At 41.2% G+C, this 26,489-nt stretch overlaps 2 pseudogenes; both read right to left on the bottom strand.

Annotated features, from left to right (window-relative positions):
- Positions 1-611: 611 nt before the first annotated feature.
- Positions 612-1,729, bottom strand: LOC144366692 (poly(rC)-binding protein 2-like; annotated as a pseudogene).
- A 20,153-nt stretch (positions 1,730-21,882) lies between these two features.
- On the bottom strand, positions 21,883-26,454 carry LOC144367318 (uncharacterized; annotated as a pseudogene).
- Between the last annotated feature and the right edge of the window lie 35 nt (positions 26,455-26,489).

Here is a 26,489-nt window from a genome sequence, read left to right as displayed (position 1 = left end):
TCCAGGCAGAGGTAGGGAAGGGCAGTGAGAGAGAGAAGTGGGCCCAGGGCCATTCACCTCTTTTCGGATGGGGACATATGGGTGTTTACATTCATACTAAACTGAGAATTTAAAAAAAAAATATTTCAGCGGGATATGGTGGCTCATGCCTGTAATCCCAGAGGCTCAGGAGGCTGAAGCAGGAGGATCAAGACTTCAAAGCTAGCCTCAGCAACTTAATGATGCCTTAATTAACTCAAGGAGACCCTGTCTCTAAATAAAATATATATATATAAACAGCTGAGGATGTATCTCAGGGTTTAAGCGTCCTTGGTTTCAAACCCCAGATTGGTCAAAGGGGAGGGGAAGGAGGGGAGAGGACCTGAGAATAGAAAAGATAGTGGAATGAGATGGGCAACATTATCCTCGGTACATGTATAGTTGAACAAATGGTTTGACTCTACTTTGTGTACAACCATGGAAATGAAAATGTGTGCTCCATATGTGTACAATGAATTGAAATGCATTCTGCGGTCATGTATAACTAATTAAAATTTTAAATCACGAGTGGATGATAAAGTGTGTAGAATATTAAGATTTACACACTATGTAAAACCTGAAATCACTGACTGTTCAGAAACTACACAGATGGATCATGGGTGTTGGTGAGCAGATGAAAGGGATAAGAGATCAATCTGCATTGTTCCAGTGGCTCCCCATGTCACCTCTCTCTGAGGAAAGGCTGAGCTTGATGAGATTCTGAGCCAGGCTAGTGCTGGCAGCAGATTCAGTGATGGTGAGCTTCTATCAGTAGAACTTCCACTGGGCTCACAATATTCACCTGTGCCCCAGACATCTGAAGGATCTCATTTGTTTTGGCAGCCAATCAAGTTGTTTGGGACACTGAGTTTAGGAGTAGCCTGACCAGGTGCATGCAAACCTGTCAGACAGCCTTTCACATCTGAAGAGCTGGAATCAATGCTGCTGAATCTGTTATGATCATGTGTCGTGGGACAATGAGACTATTGCATTGACAACTTGTGCAGCTTGGCCAAGACTAGCTATGAAATGGCAAACTGTCCTTGAATGACACAGGTCTCTAGAGGGGTCCCTCTAGATAGGGATTGAAGCAAATGGATGAGGTGCTATGGGAAAAGGTTGCACTCCCACTGCCTGTGCTGTACTTCTCCTGATCCTTTGTAAATAGGACTGCAGAAGGTGGCATCTTGGCAGTAATGGGATTGCCAACCCTACAGGGGGACTCCAACATGACCATGCACATCTGTTTGACACACTCAGTGATGGATCGTGGAATGTCTGCAATAGCAAAAGCCCACCTGCTACATTGGGGAGCATATCCTTGTCACCTGGGCTTGAGCCCCTGTGCTCTCTCAAATCTCCTTCATCTTATAACCACCTTTTCTAATAGGGGAGCCACACTGCAGAGACCACCAGGCTCACAGTGACTGGGGTCTACTGGCAGCTGTGCTACTGTTCACAGTGTTGCTGGTGTCCTCTTCCAGTTTGTCAATGATCAACAAAGATTTCAAGGTGGCATTAGTGGGTCCAGCCAGTGTGACCATTCTCTCAGGACAATTTCCTCTGCAACATTCATAGGTGCAGCACTCTCCTCCCACATCTTCTTAACTGATTCTCCTTTCAGGAAGATACTACCATCTTCCTTTATATGCATCAGTAGCTGAATGCTGAGAGTGACATTTCATCCTCCTTTAATCCCATTGGTGTCCATGTTGAGCAGAGTTATAGGGAATTGGACTTTGAGTGCTCGACTTTGGTCACTGGTGGAGGTAAAAACAGGTGTAGTGCCACTGAAGGAGCAAAAGATTGTGCAGGAAGAGGAAGGAGGGGCTGGGGATGAAGAATAAAAGAGCACAGAGGAGAAAGGGGGTGGAGGAGGAAGGGTGGAGAAGGAAGGAGCCAGGATTAGAAAAAAGATGGAGGAATATAAAGGCAGGAAGAAAAAAGGGAGTGAAGAAGAAAGAAGGGAGGGCTGAAGGGGGTAAAGGAGGGAGGGGAGGAGAAACAAGTGAAGGAAAAAAATGAAGGGGTAGAAGACTGGAGAAATAAGAGGGAGGATGAGGAGGTGGAGGAAGAAGAGAGGGGTGTAAGGAAGGGAGTGGAGGGAAGAGGAGAAGGTGGAGAAGAAGGAATGAAAAAGGGGAGGAGGAGGGTTGGAAGAGAAGGGGTGGAAGAGTATAAAATGGTGGAGTTGGAGGTGAATATGGTGAAGTTAGAGGCACAAATGAAGAGGAGGGGTTGGCGGAGGAGGGGGTAGAGGCAAAGGAGGAGAAAATGGAGGAGAAAGAAGAGGGAATGAAATTGGAGGGGGTGAAGAAAATGAATGTAGGAGGAGAAAGGGGAAGGAGAAAGGTGTTGGAGGGAGTAGAGGAAGGGAATAAGTGGTGGAGGAAGAGTAGAAATGAGGAGTGGAGGAGGAAGGGTGTGGAGGAGGAGGTGAAGAATGGGGGAGAAGAAAGCAGGGAAGAGGAGGAAGAAAATAGAAGTAGAGGAAGGGTTAAACAGGAGGACAAATGTGGACAAGGGATGAGGAGGACAGAAGGAGGAAAAGAGGGAGGAGGAGGAAGAGGGGGAAGAGGAAGAGGAGGGAAGGTGGAGGAGAAGGAAGGGGAAGGAGGAAGGGATTGAGGGATTGGAGGAGGGAAGGAGCAGGGGTAAAGGTGAAGGAATTAGTATGGAGGAGTTAGAGGGGTGAAGGAAGAGGGGGAGAGGTTGGAGGAGGAGGAGTTATAGGAGGAGTGGGTAAAGGCAGAGGAGAAGGAGATGGAAAAGGAGGAGGTAGAGGAAGAGGAGGAGGAGATAAAGAAAGAGAGGTGGGATAATGGGGAAAAGACCTGGGGCAGCAGAGGTGCTCCTGGATGCTACCTATGCTGGTCTGTATAAATCATATATATATATATATATATATATATATATATATATATATATATATATATATATATATATATATAAACTGTACCAGGAAAGAGATAATTTACATACAAAAAAATCCTAGGTAAGCTGGACACAGTAGCACATGCCTATAATCTCAGTGGCTCAGAAGGCTGAGGCAGGAGGATCAAGAGTCAAAGCCAGTCTAATTGAAAAGTGGGGTGCTATGCAATTCAGCAAGACCCTGTCTCAAAAAAAAAAGTACAAAATTAGGCTGAGGATGTGTCTCCATGTCAAGTGACTCTAAATTCAATTCCTGGTACCAAAAGAAGAAAAAAAAGTATATATATATATATATATATATATATATATATATATATATATATATATATTACATTACATATAATACACACAGACACAACATACACATACTAGGTAGGACACTGATCAGCACCATGCATCATTAATTATTCTTATGAAAGACCTTATGTAACTAGGGATACTGCCACACACATGTGCCACCAATTTTTGCCAGGGAATAAAACTACATTCCTTTATCCGGTTGTTTTATACCAAAATGCATTAAAGAATCTTCTTGAAATTATTCAAATAAACATGCTGATTGGAATAATAGTCAATGTCATTGTAAGTGGAGTTTAAAAAGTAGTGTTCTAGTTCACAGCCCACTCATCCCTCACACTCCTTCACTCAGGAAGCAGTTCAGCATGGGAGATGTTACTTTGATGGACACTCACAAAGCAAATTGTGGACACATGGTTATAGGATTTTAGATCTGACATGAAATGATTGAAGTCATGATTTTAGTGTAGGAAAGTGAGTGGCACTGGACAAAGGTCACAACAAATAGTTACAAATCTGAGAACACAGAGGGATGAATATATTGAGGAGAGGTTTGAAGTGTCATAAGGCAACCCTTATTTTCAAAAGCGAACTAATGGCTCAGATACAAAAGTTGTCACCAGAAAAACAAATACTGAGTTTTCTCAATCAAATTGTGAAATAGGTTTAGTTGTTGATTTTCAGTATTAAATTTACTAGCATAAATTTAGTGAGAGAAATGATGATTTTTGAGGCAGGTGTTCTCAGGACTGTGTATACCCTTCTGGCTGGTCCAACATAAGTTGAAGCATGGACCATTTCTGACAATAAAGAGATTGACTCAGACCTTCACCAAGGCTGGCTGTGTCACTACTACCTCTCAACCTTCCCTTCCTCATCAATTGACCCCACCAGTGTGAAGTGGAACAGCCCTGTTAGTAACAGCACAGGAGACTGAAGGAGGGGATCAGGACTTCCACAATTAAAGAAGGTATCTCGGGAAGGCATGTGCACATCCCAACCCTCTGTGGCCCAGGGAAGGGAGTGGTCATTTCTACCCTCCGTCAATGCTCCTGTCACACCAGATGGGGCCTAAGAGGAAATGCCACCTGCATTCTTATTTCAAGGCATGTCCTGCCTCAAGGCTGCATCTTATCAAGGAAAGTTCTGTCAAACTGAAACACAATCTCACACAACCATGTAAGACAAGCAAATTATTTGAGCCAATATTGAGGATGATACTGTGGGAAATCAGGTATTTCAGTTGCCCAGAAGCAGTGTCCTGGGATGGTCTCCACAGGGTCTGCCTCTTTCCCTCTTTTTCACAGGAGCAGCCTCCAGAACTCAGCCTTATAGGAAGAAGATGTGGCATGTCTCATTCTATAATTGCTTCCTCACCCACCATTGTCTGGCACCCCATGCTTCAGTGGAGACACGAGGCCCTCTTTCAGGTTCCAAAATCAGCTGTGTTTTAAGTTCACCCTTGAATCTTTCACTTGGTAAGAATTGGAAAGGAAGCTTCTGTGCATGGGCTTTCTCATCCAGTGAGGAGGTCCATGGAACATGGTAGAGGAGAGTGTGGCTGTGGAGCCACTAACCAAGACCTCCAGAGACCAAGCTGGAAGCGGGTCTTATTTTATTGCATAGTTACCATGTATATATACTCAGGCAGTAGCTAAGCAGACTACAGGCAGCCACCAATACAATTTCTTGCCAACTGTCCTTGTAGTGACCAATTGAGGACTGGGCCATGGAGCAAGTGTGGGAACTGCAACATGTGGCTTCACGCCCAGGCTGTGCCTACAGGGTAAGCAGTTTGCAGCTCACATACCTAGTGCAAGGGAGTGGTTTGCTACTCAGCCACCCTTAATGTATGCCATGTATGCAGTACTATATGCATTTATCCCCATACTTCCATATCTAAGGGAGGCCATGAGAAAAGATCCAGTTTTTGTGTCTACTGGACTGTGTTCTTGCTTCTACATTAGAAAACCAAAATTCAAAGTAGTTTAACTTAATTCTACACCCTAATTAAACACCAAGGACTCCCTATACAATTAAATACTTAATATGCCTTTCTTCTGGACACACCTTTTAAGTGTTTTTGTGTAGCCCTTTCATTGAGCACTGAATCACCACAGGTTGATTCTGATTTATGAGTTGATATTATTTCAAATAACCAGTCAAGGGAAACCCGAGGAGTCCCTAAAATCACTGATGTCTCATTGCACATTGATGTGTCCCAAAGGTGTCTCTCAGATCTCAGTTACAAATATTTTTGTGAGTTCTGAATTTACATGAGTATTTTAAAATTCAGATTATGCCCAGAAGTGGATTTGAGATCAAAGTCAGTGAGAATGGGCCTGAGACAAACTGGATTGTGCACAGCAGCAGGTCTCAGGGAGGTAGTTAAGGTCTAGAAAGACAGGAAAAAAAATATATATATACACACATATACATATATACATATATATGTATACATACATGTATAAATACTTATATTTCTATATGAATGCAAGTATTCTAAAACTTCTCCACTGTGAAACCTGTACATTTCCAGAAAAAGAAGTCATTCTTACTAAAGATCAAATAGAATTATAGTGATGAGATTAGAGATGTTTTAACCTAAAAAAGTTCTAAATCTGTAGAATACATTGGAGAACATAAAAGAGATAACAAATGCCTCTGAATCAATGAGGTGCAGTTTTTGTTCTAATAAAATGTTAAATGAGTGAAATGTCATCTCACTAAAATCTACTGACAAAGGTGAGAAGATTACTCTCTCTCTCTCTCTCTCTCACACACACACACATACACTTTCTTGCTTTTAACATACATATATACATATGACTGAGATGGCTATATGGATTAAGAGGACCCTCCATACATTTTTATACCAAAATTGTTGGTCCAACTTAAAGAATCCTCTGTTTTGAGAAATCACTAGAGTGTTGGAAGATAAACCCTCCATTGTAATGCTAGACTTCCGAAGGATGCACTTCTCAACTGGACTACTCCCCTAAGAAAAAGAGATCCTGAACCCTAGGACAATACACAACAAAACTCTGAGTTAAGAATATGTCTCTGGTTGGAGTTTCTAAAAAGTTCCAAATTAATAAAAGTAATAGCTAATCATTTGATACTTTCCCTATTCCACCAGAGTCCCCCTTCTCAAACCCCTGGTGACCATGTGCTCTGCTAACACTGTTGATCTCTTTCTTATTCTATTTCTGCTACACCACAAATTTCTTTTTGGGAAAAAGACAGGGTAAAAAGACAAATAAATGTTTTACTAGAAGGCAATATTATAAGTGCCCATGCTGAATCCAGGCATAAAAAGTACTCCATAAATACCATGGTACTCACTGTGATTTTATAAATGGAGTTGAAACTGAGCAAAAACTGAATAAATCTTCTTTCATTACCAATGCTATTATCACCTGTTCTAGAGGTCATCAGGCTGAGTGTATAATCCTATTGACTTTTCTATAGATAATACCCATGCCACATAAGTCACAATGGTAGTGGTCAACTAACTTGTTTTCATGAACTTGTGACATGGGAGTCTTAAGCCAAATGCCTCATTATGGGGCTCTCAACTAATCATCTGGCCATTCACCACCAAAATCAAATAGAAAATATAATTGTGCAAAGTATTTAAAAAACTAATAAGTATGGTCACAAAGGGAAATCAAAAGGAAACCAGCATCTCTGCTCTGTCTTCCAGCTGCTGACATGAGATTCAGGTGTAGAGGTATGAATGGGGCAGGGCTGAGAGGTCTGCATACTTTAGTAGTCATGGATCACCTCTCAGTCCTGCTTCTGTGAGGAGGCTCCCTCCATATTTTTTTTAATTGCTAAAGGAGCAATTTCCCCTTGGTACTCAGGATGCTTGTCTATCAGACCTGTGATCCTAGAAGAAGCAATTCAGTCCCCATGAGAGAACAGCTCCTGCTTAGGAAACCAGTCCCACTGTGGGTGATCTGCCTGCCTCACATCATTCTTGGAAGCTGCATGACAAATCTTAAAATCTATAGATGCCACTCCAGGTGTGGTGAGCCGTTCCTGCGGACTGTGGTCGCCATTACATGATGGCGCTGGCTCCGCTGTGGTCTGTGAAGGACAACTCCGTATCAGAGAGAGTTGGCGTGTTGTCAACTCCTTATCAGAGAGAGTTGGCGTGTCGTTTTCTAGCACCCTGTGAGAAGGGTCCACGTGGCAGCTTCGCATTGGGGTTCGCGGTGCTTTATTAAGGCTGGGAGGGGCATCCAAGGATTATTAGAAGAATTATTAGAAGAATATCAAGGGCCTGAATAAACTGCTGAAAGAAGATTCCTGAGTCGCGTCTTCCTTGCGGGCAAGGGGGTAGTGACAAGTGGTGCCGAAACCCGGGAGAAAAGAAAAAAAAAAAAAAGAAAAACCCAGGAACCAGAACTTTCAGCGGTCAGGGAGGCGCGCCGGTAAGTCCCAGGTAACGTTAAAAAGTTAAAAGTCCGCTGTTAAAAAGCGGGAAGCTCCTCTGTAAAGAGAGGGCGTTACATCTCATAGCAATTGCACTCTGTATTTTCGTTTTGTTTTCTGTGTATTTTCGTTTTGTTTTTGTGTATTTTTCTGTGTTTTCTTGTGTTGCGTCATGGGTGCCGTGACTTCAAGTCCACTTCTTCTGGCCCTAGATGGCCTTTTACGTTCCAAGGGACTGGAGGTGAAACATCGCACTTTAGAGAAATTTTTACAGAGGGTAGATACCGCTGCACTGTGGTTCGCATTTTCGGGCAGCCTCACTACACCCAGCTGGGATAAATTAGGCAAAGACCTTGATTTTGCTCGTGAGCAGGGCATGTTAGAGGGCGGGGTGATACCCCTCTGGAAGATGGTCCGTAGTTGCCTTACAGATGGCAGATGCCAAGAAGCGCTTGTTAAAGGGCAGGAAGTTTTAGAACACTTGCATGAAGAAAAGTCAGAAACGACAGAGAACGAAGTGTCTCAGGAAGAGGGGAGTGTGCGGGGCGTGGAGAACAGGAGGAGACTGTATCCAGATCTCAGTGTGCTGCCCCCATGCGAAGGTGGGTCAGAAGCAGAAGACGCTGAGGAGGAGGAGTTAAGAACGCTGTCCCGGCAGCTAGGGAGTTTAGGTACAGGGAACAGAGATAAGCAAGGGCTCAAGAACGGACGGCCTCCCGATCCACCTCCGTATGGCGGGGGTGTTTTCGGAACAAAGTTTCCACACCCAAACATGGAGGGCTGTTAACGTTGAGATGGGTCTTGCTTATCCAGTTTTTCAGGATGATAATGGGGGAAGATTTCATAAGCCTTTGGATTTCAAAATGGTAAAGACCCTGGCGGAGTCTGTGCGCACTTATGGGGTCGATGCCGCTTTTACACTAACTCAGGTGGAGAATCTGTCTCGATACTGCATGACTCCCTCTGATTGGGCTAGCCTCGTTCGGGCTTGCATCTCCCCAGACAAATATTTGGACTGGAGAGCATTTGTGCTAGAGGGCGCAGCAGAGCAGGCCGCCCAAAATCATGCAGCAGGACACCCCCATTGGGACAAAGACATGCTTTTGGGACAAGGGAGATTTGCTAATCAACAGACAGGATTTCCTCTTGAAGTATATGACCAGATTAATAATATTTGCATTCGGGCATGGAAATCACTTCCAAATAGAGGAGAGGTGTCTGGTAACCTGACTAAAATTATACAAGGCCCTACAGAACCCTTTTCAGATTTTGTAGCAAGGATGGTGGATGCCGCTGGAAAGATTTTTGGAGATCTTGATAGAGCCATGCCCCTTATCAAGCAATTGGTTTTTGAGCAATGCACCAAAGAATGTAAAACAGCGATTACTCCTTATAAAAATAAAGGCATAGAGGCATGGATGAAGGTGTGTAGAGAGCTTGGAGGACCTTTAACTAATGCAGGTCTTGCAGCTGCTGTCCTTCGGATTACAAAAAGGGGCGGTTCTGGTGCCGGAACATGCTTCCGTTGTGGTCAGCCTGGTCATCTCAAGCGTGAATGTCCCAAAAAAGACAATTTCAATGGACCTCCCCATGGTGGCTTTTCCAATGTCCCTCGTTTACCGGGGTTGTGTCCAAAATGTAAAAAGGGGAAGCATTGGGCAAAAGAGTGTAGATCAGTGAGGGACATCCATGGGCAGCCTATTTTAACTGGGTCAAAAAACGGCCGGAGGGGCCCTCGACCCCAGGGCCCACAAATATATGGGGCAATGGAGAATGTCACACCCGAACCCGAGACATGGCCATCTCTACGCCATCCCATGAGACGCGGAGAGCCACTACAGGTGCAGCGGGATTGGACCTCTGTTCCACCTCCAGACTCGTATTAACACTTAAGATGGGAGTCCAGTTGGTAGAAACTGAGTTCAAAGGACCTTTACCCCCTGGCACTGTGGGCTTATTGATTGGACGTGCTTCCTCTATTTTACAAGGTCTTCATGTTTTTCTTGGAGTCATAAGCCCTGATACTGTGGGGACAGTAAAAGTCATGGTGGAAGCTCCAAGAGGCATTGTGTCTATCTCCCCAGGGGATCGGATTGCTCAATTACTAATTTTGCCTAGTTTACATAACCACTTCCCAGCTGACTCACGGTCACGGATGGGAAGTGAGATTGGTAGCACTGGAGGGAATTGTGTCTATTTGTCACTGGGTATGAGCAACCGCCCCACCTTGGAATTAATCATAGAGGGTAAATCTATTATGGGACTGCTGGATACAGGAGCAGATCGTAGTATTATAGCCCTTAAAGACTGGTCAAAGGGATGGCCAGTACAGACTTCTGATCAATCCTTAAGAGGACTTGGATATGCCCAAGCTCCTCAAATTAGCTGCAGACATCTATCCTGGAAGGACCCGGAGGGACACAGTGGTACCTTTCAACCTTATGTGCTTGATTTACCTATTTCTTTATGGGGCTGTGATCTGATGGAAGACATGGGGTTCACCCTTAGTAATGACTATTCCCTAATGTCTCAACAGATTATGCAAAATATGGGGTATAGGCCAGGTCTAGGACTAGGAAAACATCTACAGGGGCGTAAACACCCTGTGCAAGGTCGTCAAAAACTTGACAGATTCGGTCTGGGTTTTTCATAGGGGCCACTGGGGCTCAAATACCCATAACTTAGCTCACCAAGGAGCCTGTTTGGGTGCCTCAGTGGCCCCTTCCCTCGGCTAAACTGGCAGCAGCCCATGACCTAGTTAAAGAACAACTTGACTTGGGCCACATTTAACATTCTACTTCTCCATGGAATACTCCCATATTTGTCATTAAGAAAAAATCAGGGAATTGGCGCCTACTGCATGATTTACAAGCAGTTAATGCTCAAATGCAACTTATGGGGCCCATTCAAAGAGGGCTACCGCTGCTTTCCTCTGTTCCTCAGGGCTGGCATATCATTACTATTGACATTAAAGACTGTTTCTTTTCTATTCCTTTGCATCCTAAAGACTCACAGCGTTTTGCCTTCACCCTTCCCTCGTGTAATCACGAGGAACCAGATCAAAGGTTTGAGTGGGTTGTTTTACCACAGGGAATGTCTAACAGTCCCACGATTTGTCAGATGTATGTAGGGAAGGCACTCGCACCTCTCAGACAAAAATATCCTTCCATCAAGATTATTCATTATATGGATGATGTATTATTGGCAGCCAAATTAGAACAGTCAGTTAATGAGGCCTATAAAGACTTGGTGAAGTTGTTAGCTCAGTATGGATTACATATTGCACCTGAAAAGGTTCAAACAGGGGATTCTATTAAATATTTGGGAGCGACGATTGGATATGACATGTTAAAAACACAAAAAGTTACTATAAGAACTCAGGATCTCCAAACTCTAAATGACTTTCAAAAACTGTTGGGAGATATTAATTGGATAAGAGGTTATTTACATATTCCTAATATCGTGCTCCAGCCTTTGTATGCTATTCTTAAGGGTGATCCAGATCTTACTTCCCCTCGTATCCTCACTAAAGAGGCCAGAGCAGCCCTTATAAAAGTAGAAGAAGCTATACAACATGCTACTCTATGCAGGCTCCAGAGTGATAAACCTTTCCAGTTATGTGTGCTTGCCACTATGCGGCAGCCTACTGGAGTACTGTGGCAAGATGGGCCTTTACTATGGATCCACCCACGTGTATCCCCAGGAAAATCTTTAGAATACTATCCTGATGCTGTTGCAGCGTTAGCACTTAGAGGGATTCAACAGAGCATTCAATTTTTCGGACAAGCACCTTCTTCTCTTATCATACCCTATTCTAAAGCTCAAATTAATGTTTTGTGTGCTACTCTAGACAACTGGGCCATTCTATGTTGCTCCTTTCAAGGGGATATTGATAATCATTACCCTTCTCATCCATTACTCCATTTTGTTAAAGAACATCCCATCATATTCCCTAAAGTAACTTCACCCACTCCAATTCCGGGGGCTGTTAACATTTTTACTGATGGCTCTAAGTCTGGAATGGGAGCTTATGTGATTAATGACTCTCCCCCTGTCCAACATCAATTTGCTCCTGGAAATCCACAATGGGTAGAACTACAAATTGTCATTGAAGTTTTTAAACAGTGTTCTTTTCCTTTCAATCTCATTTCGGACTCCATCTATGTGGTGCAGGCGCTCAAAATTCTGGAGGCTGTAGGAGCTATTAGTGACACCCATAATGTATCTGCTTACTTTAATCAGCTTCAACAGCTTATCCGTAGCCATACTGCCCCTTTCTATCCAATGCACATTCGGGCTCACACCTCTCTTCCTGGCCCGTTATCACAGGGTAATGCCTGTGCTGACTCGGCAACTAGAAGCCAGTTGGTATGCTTGGCCTCCTCCTTAGAAGAAGCTAAATTGTTTCATCACAACTTTCATGTCAATGCTATGACACTGCGCAGACGTTTTTCCATCTCAAGAGCAGATGCTCGTCAGATAGTATTACAATGTCCCCATTGTGTCACATTTCTTCATCCTCCTACTTATGGTGTAAACCCACGAGGATTAAAGGCATTGGTTGTCTGGCAAATGGACGTAACTCACGTGCCTGACTTTGGTAACCTCAAATATGTACATGTTTCTATTGACACATACTCTGGAATTATTCATGCTTCTGCTTTATCGGGAGAAAAGGCAAGTAATGTTATTACTCATTGCTTAGAGGCATGGGCAGCATGGGGTGCACCTGCATCCCTTAAGACTGATAATGGACCTGCTTATACAGGCAGACAGTTTACATCTTTTTGTTCTACTATGGGAGTACAACTTGCTCATGGGTTGCCTTACAATCCTCAAGGGCAAGGCATTGTTGAACGTGCCCACCGCACCTTAAAAGAAACCTTAGAAAAACAAAAAGGGGGAATAGGAGTTGACCACACTCCTAAAGAACGCCTGTCCTTAGCTCTTTTTACCATTAATTTTTTGAATTTGGATATTCATGGCCGCTCTGCGGCCGATACACATGTGTCCCCTCAGCCCTCTGTGACTGGCTATGTTAAGTGGAAGGATGTTCTTACGGGCCAATGGAACGGCCCTGACCCCGTGCTGACATGGGCACGAGGATCTGTATGTGTTTTTCCCCAGGATCGCACGGAGCTGCTGTGGATCCCTGAACGCCTGACAAGAAGAGTCTCGAGATCTACTAACCAGCAGCAGGAGGTGCCACACCAGTCCCATGATGAGGAGCTTCATTCTGATGAGTGCTCTGGCTCTGATGCTGGTGCCAACGGTACAGATGACACCAATGCAGTGGTGGGCAGTGGCACGGGCATGGCCAATGCCAATGCCAGTTCATAGTAATTCTAGTGTCCTCCCCACTCTTTTTTCTACCTCATGTGAGATGTCTGCTCCTTGTACCTCTCCTAGAGGGGACATGGAAAATATTTTTAATCAGTCTCAAGTTAATCTCACAGGAGTTTTTTGTTTCAGCCTTGGGAACACTAATTGTATTAGCCTTAAGACCAAAAATTTGACTAACTGGGAGGACCCATTGCGGTCCAGTCGAGTCTCAGGGAGTATTCTCAGTGCTGTGTTGAGCCAAGTAGTTTCAGGGAAACAATCAGGCTCAGGGACCCCCGCAACTAGCTCTGTTTTAAACATAACTACTTTAGCTATTATCTCCGAGGTACTAATCCCAATGCCTCCTTCTTCTAATAGTACTTGCAATGCCACTCATTTCAAGGCCTCTCCTTACTGTACCCCTAATTTTGGTTTTCCCCCGACATTTACGCCTTGTCAGGATCATTCTTGGGAGAAACATCAAGTTGCTAAAGGTTTCTCCTTTTCCCCCCCTCTTAAGAGATATGTTTATAACTTTAACAACAATGCCAACTCCTCTACAGGAACAGGTTGGTCCTGGTTTCAATGGCTTATTTCCAATGAGAAGGGGGCTTCAGCCAATATTTCTGCATTGGCTCAATTACTAGGAGCCAAAAGTTGGCTGGCTAATGTTTCTGGCACTACTAAGGAGAGTGAACGAGGTAATAGGCTTACATCTGTTTTGTTCAACTCTCTGTTACATTATGCCACATTGCCTCCTGCAATGGTCTGTATCCAATCCCCGTTCTTGTTCCTTTTAGCTAATGACACCTCATCGGGGATGCTGGATTGTTCTAATATTACCTGTTTCTTATCTGAGTGTTGGAATGGTTCTTGGACTGTAGCAGTGATTATGAAAATTCCAACTTTTGTCCCAATCCCAGTCACTGCGGATCCAGATAAATTTCCTATTGTAGAGCTACTTAGAGTCCGCAGAGATTTTGGAATCACAGCAGCTATAGTGACAGCCGTGGCGGCATCTGCTGCTGCAGCAGTTACGGCTGGAGTAGCCATGGCCAGTCAAGTACAAACTGCTGCCACCATTAATCAAGTTGTTCAACAAACGTCCACTATACTTGAATCGCAAAATGTGATTAATCAACATATTTTGTCAGGGATTTTAGCTACCAACCAAAGAATAGATTTTCTTCAAGCTCAGGTAGAGGAATTGGCTGACCTAGTACTTTTAGGCTGCATTGACCAACGTGCACATTTATGTATAACCTCTGTCAGATTTAATGATTCCAGGAATGCTTCCCACATCATTGGTGGATATTTGGCCGGGAATTGGTCCATGGAAGCGGAAGACATGATCCAGTCTCAACTCACCCAGATAGCTGTCTTGAATAGTACCCGTGTCGATCCTGTGACTCTGGGTCAATTCACCAATTGGATATCTTCTGCTTTTTCCTTTTTTAAGGAATGGGTGGGAGTAGGCATTTTTGGTGCACTATGTTGTTTTGGTATGTTCCTCTGTTTGTGGTTTCTCTGTCGCCTTAAAGCTCGTAGTGCTCAAGATAAGGCTATGATCATACAAGCTCTTGCAGCTTTAGAACATGGTAACTCGCCTCAAGTCTGGCTTGCGCATCTTAAGCAGTAAATCTTTGACATGGTCATTGCACCCCAAGTTATTATAACATTGCACTGGGATTGACATGTCTTTCCTCGTTATTCTCTTAGTGTTGGAAAGCCCTTGCACTCTGCAGGCCTTGCTGCCATTGCACGCAGATGGGTTTTCACACTGGTGCCTTTGACGTGGTCGTTGCACCCCAAGTTCTTATAACATTGCACTGGGATCGACATGTCCTTCTTTTGTCATCCTTCTAGTGTTGGAAAGCCTTTGCACTCTGCCGGTCTTGATACCATTGCACGCAGCTGGGTTTCCACGCTAGTGCTTCTCTATCGACTTGAAGTCCATGCCTTTCTTTCAGGGTGCTGCCAACTTGTTTGTTTAGACAGCCACAGTTCAACCTCAGCTATTCCCTCTTACTCACCATCGTCACGATACAGGATGCGAGGCAAGGCACTGCACTTGAGTGATCCATTGAGAAGAGGGACCTCAAGGGGAGCATGTCCTATTGCATGCGGGTTTGACGTGTCTCCGCCCCGCCCCACGAAAAAAGGCGTCGGCTGATATGGTGTCAGATCTGGGGAAGGCGCCCCCTAGGGCTGGGCCATACTATGCAGCCACTTCTGCACAGTGGGATAGGACCTCTACTCTCGCCTGTATTGTCTGAGTAAAACAAAAAGGGGGAGCTGTGGTGAGCCGTTCCTGCGGACTGTGGTCGCCATTACATGATGGCGCTGGCTCCGCTGTGGTCTGTGAAGGACAACTTGGTATCAGAGAGAGTTGGCGTGTTGTCAACTCTCCTTGCGGGCAAGGGGGTCTTGACATCCAGGGGTCTGAAATGGAATACCCCAATTTTGCCCATCTTGAGGGGAAAGAGAGATTATATAAATTTAGGATTGATAAAACTTGTATACCTAGTTTTTAGGTGAACACTTCTTAAATGATTACCATGCATAGATGCAGAGAAAGGAGTGAGCAGGGATCTGACCCAATGTTTACAGTAACAAAGGACAAAGAAGCAAAATGAAGGCAGATATGCCAAGCTTTATTCTGCCTGGTTACCACAGGACATCTGCAGGCAGAAGTAAAGGGTGATGGCTTTAGCAAAGCACTCCCTGTTAATTTATTCATCTCAAACTAGTAAAAATTAATAGTTCTTCATTTGGGCCTGCATATGTGTCCTGTGGGTGAACTTTCTATAAAAGAACAGAATAACAAACCACAATTGACCTCAACTTCCTGATCCTCCAGAGGCAAAGTGAAGGCTGCTTCTATCTTCTCACATCTGAACTCTGCTTGGATGAGTTCTTTCTCATTTGCACAGCTCATTCTTCCAGGGATTGGTCTACTGTGTGGCAGGCAAAATAGAACTAATTTCTTAACACAGTTAAACAAAACAAACAAAAAACAAGGAAGGAAGGGATGGAGGGAAGGAAGGAAGGAAGGAAGGAAGGAAGGAAGGAAGAAAGGAAGGAAGGAAGTAGGGAGATAGCTGAGTGTGGAGCCCCATGCTTAAAATCCTGGAGGCTCATGAGATGCAGCAGGAGGATCATGGGGTCAAAGCCTGTCTCAGCATAAGCAAGGTGCTAAGCAACTCAATTGGAACCTGTCTTTAAATAAAATACAAAATAAGGACTGGGGATGAGGCTCAGTGGCCAAGTGTCCCTGAGTTCAATCCCCAATACCAAAAAAAAAAAAAAAAAAAATTGAAAAACTAATGACTTACACAAATGAGATTTCAAAAAGTACTATTTTCAGCATATTTTAAGACATTGTTGTCTAAAAATGATATCTATAAGGGAAATTTCCACTTATACAGCATGTCTAAGCCTCAGGATGGGAAAGTGGACTGAATCTCTAAAAAATGAAAAAAAAAGGTATCTATTTAGATGTAATATTAAAAAAAAAACTTATGTCTGCTTAAGAAAAGTTTTCTTCTCATCTTGTCTTTATTTTTCAATGTCATATATATTTAGTTGTAGATGGACACCATACCTTTATCTTATTTATTCATTACTATTTGGTGCTGAGAATGGAATTCAGAGCCTCATATGCTAGGCAAGCTCTACCATTGAGCCACAATCCCATCCCCTTCATTTTGACTTAGTAAGTCTTTACCTATACTCATGTTTATTTTGCTTTTTTTTTTGACAAATGATGATATTTGACACAATGCTTAACCTGAAGCATAGGCTCTGAGCTTTTAGAAGTCAATTTTCTACCCTGCATTTCTAGCTGTCATTCCTACTGTGTAAACTTGAGGGAATTGACTCAGAAGGGAAAGAGGAGGAGGAAGGGGAGAAAAAGTTGCTAAAAATAAATTGCTTTTGTGATAATTGGTCACATAAAATGTGTTACTCTCTAGTTTATTGTCATCTTACCATAACATGTACCCTTTGTATGCCTTGGTGATGAGATTATTCTTGGAATACTTTGTTAAAAGTTAAGAATAATGCTATTAACTCAAAAGTTTCAGATAACTACAAGTTATAACATTATGTCCTCATATTAATCATGTTTTGTTACAAACGTTTTTTTTTTAACTCAAATCTTCTAATTTACTGGAACCAAATTTAAAGTTTGAAAGATTCAAATTTTACATTAACCCCAGGTAATAATAATCTTTATTATTCCATTACATTTAACAAAACAAATCCAGGTTTTATTTGGGTAAAACTACATTTTAAATCTACCATTTTAATCAGCTTTTTTTGCTGCTATGACTGAAAGACCTGACAACAATTTTAGAGCAGGTAGTTTAATTGGTGCTCATGGTTTCAAAGGTATCAGACCACAGACAGCTAACTCCACTGCTCTGGGCCCAAGGTGAGGCTGAACACCATGTCAGAAGGGCCTAGAGGAGGAAAGCAGCTCTGAATATAGCAATCAGGAAGGAGAAAGAGACTCACCAAAGACAAAACATTAAACACTGAGTCACATTTCCAACTATGTATCTCCTCCAGCCACACCCTACTTGATTAGTTGCCACCAAGTTAAGTGGATTAATGAGCTTATTAGGTTAAAATACTCATCACCCTCCATTTCAACTCTAAACTTTCTTCTGATGTCTCACACATGAGCTTTTGTGGGACACCACAAATATAAACCATGTCTACTAAAAGGAACTATATTTTGGTCAGTTTTTGTATCACTTTGATGAAATACGCAACAAAAACTTGTAGAGAAGGAAAGGTTGATTTGAGGCTCCTGGTTTCAGAGGTCTCAGTCAATAGATAGATTGACTGTGTCTCTTTGGGCTCAAGGTGAGACAGTAGGATTTGGTGAAAGAGCCAATCTGATGGAATCTGCTTGTGTCATGGTGGGTCAAGCAGCAGAGGAACTGTTTGCAGGAAGAATAACCCTTCCAGAACATGCTCCCAGTGACTCATTCCACCTACCCACACCCCACCTATCTGCTTTTACCACCCAGTCAGTCTATCCAAACTAGAATGGACAGATAAGATCACAGCTCTCATAATCTAATAATTTCACCTCTGGATATTTCAGCATTAACAGGAAATTTTTGGGAATACCACAGATTCAAACTATAACAACTCCCCTTTGGAAATCTCTTTATTTTATATACCAAACCTTTCCAGCAAAAACAAACTTTCTTCCTATGAAAAAATAAAACATGTTAACATGGGTCTAGTAAACTGCATGACAGTTTTATCATTATTCCTGAAGACAATAAGTTATGACAAATTTCCTATGACAAATATAATGGTCAGCTTATTGCAGCTGAACCCGTTTCTCAGTGCAACAAATCTGTGTGGATATCCATTCCTTGTCACTGTGGTAAACATCCCAAAATCTGGACCTAACCATATTGATCACATAAATGAACTATTATTTATGGAAACAATTTGATGGACTCAAAATCTCAGATGATGTAAAAGCTATCATCAGATGCAGAACATGCTTGGGAGCACGATGGCATATTGACTTAACCTACCTCACAATCACTTCTACTCTGTTGACTATATATATGGGATTCCCTAAGATTTTGAATCTCACAAAATAATACAAATAGAAGGAATGAGAGTTACAATAATTTGGACATTAAAGATCAACCTTTCTTAGACCCAGCCACTGAACATGACTCCATGTCCATTGACTCAAATTGGCCAGGAGAAAAAAATTAGAAATTTTTCTAATTGTTATTTTAAATACTCCAAACATCAATGGAAATCACTTAAACTGAGAACAAGCTCACAATGGCTAGTATCACTAACATCATGCAGGGATTGCTTCCTTAAAGGCATTAGAACTATTTCCCTTTCCTGAAGACTACATTCTTTTCTCTCAGACTCTTTTATCAAATACTTTGATCAAGACTTTCAAGGTCTGCATGCACATTCTTGTGCTTAGACCAAAGGGTCTGAACTTCTCTGAAGCTGGATAAGTATTGGAGATCCTGCACAGTGCAAGACTTTAATCGAGCAGGCCTTCATGACTCTGGAGGGAGGAATATTGCATGTAAAGACATAATTATATTATATAGGACTATGAGTGCCTTTAAAATGTGTATTTTCACATATTACATCTGATCTAACATTCTCATGCGATCATTATGAAACCATATCACTAAGTTTAGCTAACCTCTTCCCTACAACAATCTTTAAAAATTCTACAAGATAATATCTGACTCTATTAAGCACATCTCCTTGCCTCCTATATAAAGACTCCAAGGAAGAATTTGGTAAACCTACTGATGCACAAAATTCATTCCATGGGATCAAAATCTCACCAAAACTCTTCCATGGTTAAAAAAAATAAGTCACAAGGGTTAATATGAAACTGTGCCAAGGCCATGGTAATTCCCATATATGCCTCAGAATACAGTAATTTCTTATTTCCTTAAAGCAAAGTTCTCATTTTATGTCACCACTTCCTGAGTATTTTTCTTGTGAAATAATCATGTGCCCTATGTATGGAGGACTGGCTTGGAACACCTGCTTAGATGCTAATAGCACGTCCATGAGTTTCCAGAGCCAAGTAGAGGAAGTAGATGGACAATATAACCCAGCATAGGTCAGGAAAGGCCCATAGGGAATAACTTTCCTGGAACTGCCTAGTGTTTGCAATATGGGATTGAAGTTACCCCAGAGGGAATATGCAACCTTCACTCTCTACCTGCCTTCCCATACACTCCTTGATTCCTAAATAGTACTGGTCATGAGAGGAATACTACTCCTTATGGTTGTCTATAACAGGAGAGAACAATGAGGATGAAGAGAACTTCAGACACTGAGACTGAAGATCAGATTAAATGGACCTTTTCTTTTTTTCTGTATTTTCATTAGTGAAACATACTTATGTATACTAGTAGGGTATATTTATTAGGTAATCATACATGCACAAAATATAACAATGTAACTGCCATGATGATTTTTCAGCATTTTTCTCCTTATTCTTCCCTCCTCCATGTGCCTGATCCTTATATAATATACAATTGTATTTATTCTTTTAATAATATTTACTTTTCTCATTTATTAATTGGGTTTTATTATAAGATTTTTAGAGATCTTTATGCATACTGGATATTACTCCTCTCAGAAGTGTGGACTAAGACTTTCTCTTCTTCTATGGATTCTCCACATTTTGTTTGCTTAGCCTTGCAGAAGATTCTAAATGTGATGTCATCCCCTTTATTAACTCTTCAAATTATTTCTTCAAATTATTCTTGGCCTTCAGGGATTCTACCGAGGAAATTGTTGCTTGCAACTATGTTGGAGTTTCAACAGAGTTTATTGTCTAATTCATAGCCTTTTGATCCATACTAAATTGGATTTTGTGAAAAGTGAGAGATTGGGATCCAGTCTTGTTCTTTTATAAAGAAATAACCTATTCTCCAACAGCAGTTTTTTTCATAAAGGCTGAACTTTCTCCAATATGTTTTTGGCACCCTTGTCAAGAATTAAATCTGTGTGGGTTTCTTTGAATTCTAGTTTGCTCCATTGATTTGTCTCATTTCTCTTGTTGAACATGTTCATGTTTTAAGAACATTATATCCTGAAATTTCTCAAACTTATTTTACAAATTTGTTAAACTAATTTAAGTATTATTTCTTAAGTACTTATGTAGGGGCTCTGTGTTTGGGATTGAGGTCTCTGATAAACTTTGTGATTGTGGCATGCTTGGTGGCTAGGAAGTTTCTGTGCAAAGGCACTGAATGCCTACCTGCTAGAAAGTTTTTGTGCAAAGACGCAGAATGCTCGGCTGCTGGGAAACATCTGTATAAAGACATGGGATGCCTGGCTGCTGTAGTGTTGACCCTCATGTGGAAGCTCTATGTTAGTCTTGTCAGCTTTGACCTTCAGCTCAGGCACAGAGCTCCTGGTAATACAGGGACTCCCTTGTTAGAAAAACACAATGTTTCACTGAACCTAAATCTATCCATGTAACAGTAACTACATACAATGGATTTTCTTAAAAGCTATACAAATCTCCTGACATTGCATATGTAACTGTGAATGTAACTGTAGAATAAGCAATTTTACTGAAACAACAAGTTGGTTATGGTACTAATGATCTTATGTACCTATTGGTATAAATAAATGTGGCCACTTGGACAAGCAGTCACTTTCCTGCCTCTGCATCTCCTTTATTATTTTCCTTATATAATTAGCACTTTTGAACTTAATGATTCATTTTTTCATATTAATAAATTACTGAAATGTGAATTCAATGAATCACTGGATGATATAGCATATTTAGTCAAAATAAATTTGCAATAGTTCATCCACTAACACAATTTCTGATTGCAATAATCTGGATCCAAATATACTGGAAAAATAGTATATAAAGCAGATTCCATGATACAAGGAAGTGGCATTCAGGATTTGGACATGGATCTTTTCTTCTGGGACATTGTTCCCCATTGCCATGAGCTCAGTGACCACACCAGGAAACTGAAACACCAGGTCAAATATACTAAAAATATTTATATCTTCCTTTCCACCTACCCTCCAGATTTGAAAATGTCAATAATTTTCCTCCAAAACCCATCCCAATATTGTTCTCACTTATCCCTAGGAAATTGGATTCATTGAAAATAAGAACAGAGACATTTACTCTGATGCTGACACATAAGACCAAACCTTTAAAGACTCCAGGCCATTGTTCTGACCCCAGAACCAGGGAAGGGTATGGTCTGTGAGCTCTCTCCCCATCTCCTTCCACTTTCCATGGCTATGGCCTCTTACCTTTTGCCTTCCACCACTTCACCTTCTCCATGACACAGAAAGTTTGACCAGTGGTGCATTGGATTGCTCTTTATTCTTCTATGTCCACATGTCACAATTATTCTTGACACTTACAAATAACAAAGAGGAGTGGGGAAGAACTGGGCTGGTTCAAGACCAACTAAAGAACCATCCTGTACCTTGATACCAAGGGATCAGCATAATTGTTGTCATATTGGCATAATGCAAGTAGCAGTCAAGATATTTGACATAATGCAAGTAGCATTCAAGAACATTGGTAAGCCAGGTCATTTGTTACTAGGTTTCTAGAACTGCACACTACACATGATTACTCTTCTCTCTACATAAATTTCTTCTGAACACTTTGGGGGTACTCTTGCAAACTTGCAGGTTGCACAAATAACCTCTTCCTCATGTTCTGTGTGGTTCAGTGAAAGAGTTTAGCTTCCTAGTAACCTACAATGGAAGTCAATACCTCAGTCTTCGGGAAATGTGATCCATTCTTGTTAGGGTTAGTACAAAATGCAGAATGATTTTGTCTAAGGCCATCAAACCTTCTCATAAGACCTTTGGAATGCTGTTAAACAGTCTGCTAAGAAAACCCCACAGACTGACTAGGGATTTTCCCCTCAGAACACTTGAGGTAGCCTTTCCCATGCTTGAGTAGAAACTAGCAACATTACTTTTTCTTATTTTCCAAATCAGGACCTGGAACACTAGGCACAAATGATGTGAACTCCATCACAAGTGCAAACTACACTATCAAGGGAAGTAGAAGCACTGAAAATAGAAAGGCCACAACTACAGTCTGTACAATAAAAACTGGTTAGCAATTAGTGATGTACTTAATTCACTTTCCATCTCTCTCCTTCCCAGCTGCCATGAGGTAAGAAGTCCTTCTCTCCTACACCATCGCATATTATGTTCTGTTTCACCTCAGGCCTAAAGCAAGGTGGTCAGTTAATGATAGACTGAATGTTATGTGATCTTGAACCAAAATAAATCTTCCCTCCTTTAGGTTGAATTTTCTTTGGTATTTTTGTCAGTGCAATTGAAATCTGACACATAAATCAAACTGTAATGTGTGAAGGCAACCTGTGCAACTGTTTTATGTTCTTCAAAGGAACTGTAAAAATTGAACATTTCCACACATTTCTTTGCTCCACTACCTTTCCTGTAACAGAAGTAAATATTACATATTTAGGCAGTTTCTCTTCCACCATGAGTGAAATGGCTTTGAAAGCAACAGGGAAAAAATGATTTACCACTTTCTTAATATTCAAAGTTTTCTCAGTGTGGATCCTGTCATATATTTGAGGATGACCAGGAAAACTGAATGATTAGCCAGAATTTTTGCATTCAAATAGGATTTCTACTTTACCAATTCTTTAATGCTTATTAGGGGAACTGCACCAAAAGAAGGTGTTTCTGATTGTTTAAATTAAAATAACTTTGTTCTAATACAAGTTATTTCATGTTTTTGGATATCACTGCAACAAATGAAGGATTTAATACATAGTTTATACACAACAAACTTGTCACCAGTATGTTTGTTCTTGTATTTGAAGGTAGAAGATCAATTGAAGCCTTTTTCACACTGTTGACACTCACAAGACTTCTATCCAGTATGAATTTGTTTATGATTTGAAGCTAATAATCAGAGAGGTCAGGAGTTGTGGCTCAGCAGTAGAGTACTTGCCTAGCATGTGTGAGGCCCTGAGTTCAATCCTCAGCACCACATAGACATAAATAAATTAAATAAAGGTAGTGTGTCCAACTACAACTAAAAAATAAATATATGAAAAAAAAGAATAAGAGAAACATTTTTTACATTGCTTCCATTTACAGATTTTCAATGCAGTATGAGGGCATTATGAAACTGAAGGTGAGTGAAAGCCCTGAAAGCCTTTCCAGGTTGTTTTCTTACAGCCTCTCCCCAGTTAGTGTTTTCAAATTGAATTGGAATAAGCAAAGGTTGTACCACATAGTGTATATTCAGGAGGCCTCTCATCAAAACTTATACTCTCACCAGTGTAAGATTGTTAATGTACACGAAGATAAATACAACTTGTGAATGTTTTACCACACTGTTTACATTCACAGAGCTCTACTCCAGTATAAATGTTTTTATGTACATAAAGTCCACAGGAATAAGTAAAGGCTTTCCCACGTTGTTTACATTCACAAGGTTTTTCTCCAGTATGAGTTTTTTTCATGTACCTGAAGATAAGCCATACTCCTAAAGGCTTTACAAAACCATTTACTCTCAGAGGGCCTTTGTCCAAGGAGATTGTTCGCACATTTGAAGAAAAAGAGAGGGGAAAAAAAATGAAGATTTTTCTTTTCTTTTAAAAAACATTTTAGATGTTGATGAACCTTTATTTTATTAATTTATACGTATTGTTGAGAATCAAACCCAGTGCCTTACACATGCTAGGCAAATGCTCTACCACTGAGCCACAACCCCACCATGAAGGTTTTAATACATAGTTTACATAGAGCTTTGCTCCAGTATGAGTCTGTTCACCCACATGAAGATAAGTGGAATGATTAAAAGTTTTATCATGATGTTTACATAGTCATGTAAATATTCTTTCCAGGATGAAATTTTCATGGGAGGGAAGTTCACAGGTTGAAGCAAAGGCTTTCCCACATTGTTTACATTCATTAAGGCTTCTTTCCTATATGAGTTGGTTCATGTGAGCAAAGGTAACTAAATGAAGAAAAAGGCTTTCCCACAGTGTTTACACTGATAATGATTCTCTCCAGTATGATTTGGATTAAGTATTTGAAGGCTAGATGAAGTAGTGAAGGCTTTTCAATGTTGTTTACATTCCTAGAGCTTCTCTCTACTATGAATTCCTTCATGTGCCTAAAGGTTAAAGGACTTAGTGAAGGCTTTGCCACAATGCTTACATTCATAGTGCTTCTCTCCAGTATGAGTTCTTTCATGTGAGTGAAGGGAGGATGACTGAGTGAAGGCTTTACCACATTTCTGTACATCCATAGGGTTTCTCTCCAGTATGAGTTCTTTCATGTCTGTGAAGGGTACCAGATGAACTACAGGCTTTACCACATTGCTTACATTCATAGGGTTTCTCTCCAGTATGAACTTGTTTATGTTGCTGAAGGTAAGAAAATGAAGGCTTTTTCACATTCTTTGCTTTTATAGGGCTTCTCCCCAGTATGAGTTTTTTGATGTCTGCGAAAGTTATCAGATGAATTAAAGATTTTGCCACATTGCTTACATTCATAGGGCTTCTCTCCAGTATGAATTTGTCTGTCTTTGAAGGTAAGAGAAGGCAGAGAAAGCTTTTCCACATTCTTTGCATTCACAGGGCTTCTCCCCAGTATGAGTTCTTTCATGTATGTGAAGGGTACCAGAGGAAGTAAAGACTTTGCCACACTGCTTACATTTATAGGGCTTCTCTCCAGTATGAATTTGTTTATATTTTTGAAGGGAATACAAAGCAGTGAAGGCTTTTCCACATCCTTTGCATTCATAGGGCTTCTCCCCAGTATGAGCTCTTTCATGTGAGTGAAGGGTACCATAGGAACTAAACACTTTGCCACACTGCTTACATTTATAGAGCCTCTCTCCAGTATGAATTTGTTCGTTTCTGAAGGTAAGAGAAGGTAGTGAAGAATTTATCACATTGTTTACATCCATAGGGCTTCTCTCCAGTATGACTTATTTTATATATGCGAAGGGTAGATGACCAAGAGAAGGTTTTGCCACACTGCTTACATTCATAGGGCTTTTCACCTGTATGAGTTCGTTTATGCATTTGAAGGGAAAAGTTAGAAGTGAAGGCTTTTGTAAATTGTTTACATTCATAGGGCCTCTCTCCAGTGTGAGTTCTTTCATGCATTTTAAGTTTAGAGAACCTAGTGAAGGCTTTTGCACATTGTTTACATTTATAGGGCTTGTCTCCAGTATGAATTCTTTCTTGTAACTGAAGGTTATAGTTTATGTATTTGAAGGGAAGAGAAAGAAATGAAGGCTTTTGCACATTGTTCACATTCATAGGGCTTCTCTCCTGTATGAGTTCTTTCATGTGAGTGAAGGTAAAAAGACCCAATGAAGGCGTTGCCACACTGCTTACATTCATATGGCTTCTCTCCTGTATGAATTTTTTTTATGTATTCGAAGGTAAGAGAAAGTAGCAAAGGCTTTAACACATTCTTTACATTCATAGCGCTTCTCCCCAGTGTGCATTTGTTCATGCTTATGAAGTTTAGTGGATGAAACAAAGGCTTTACCACACTGTTTACATTCATAGGGCTTCTCTCCAGTATGAGTTCGTTTATGTATTTGAAGGTAAAAAAATGTAGTGAAAGCTTTACCACATTCTTTACATTCATACTACTTCTCTCTTGAATGAATTCATTTATGTATTTGAAGGGAATATGAATAAGTGAAGGCTTTCCCACATGGTTTACATTTGTAAGTTGTCTCTCCAGTAGGAGTTTGATAATGCATTTGAAGGTTATTTGAAATAGTAATGGCACCTCCACATTGCTTACATCCAGGTGGCTGCTCTCCAATATGAGATGGTTGATATTTTTGAAAACACCTGGAACAACTGAACTCTCTTCCACATGTCAGACCTTCATTAGGACCATTTACGGTATGCTCTGATTCGTGGCATTGAACACTT

This window comes from Ictidomys tridecemlineatus, chromosome 1 (assembly GCF_052094955.1).
Source record: "Ictidomys tridecemlineatus isolate mIctTri1 chromosome 1, mIctTri1.hap1, whole genome shotgun sequence".
NCBI classification, from domain to species: Eukaryota; Metazoa; Chordata; class Mammalia; order Rodentia; family Sciuridae; genus Ictidomys; species Ictidomys tridecemlineatus.
This window is presented reverse-complemented; position numbering and strand designations above follow the sequence as displayed.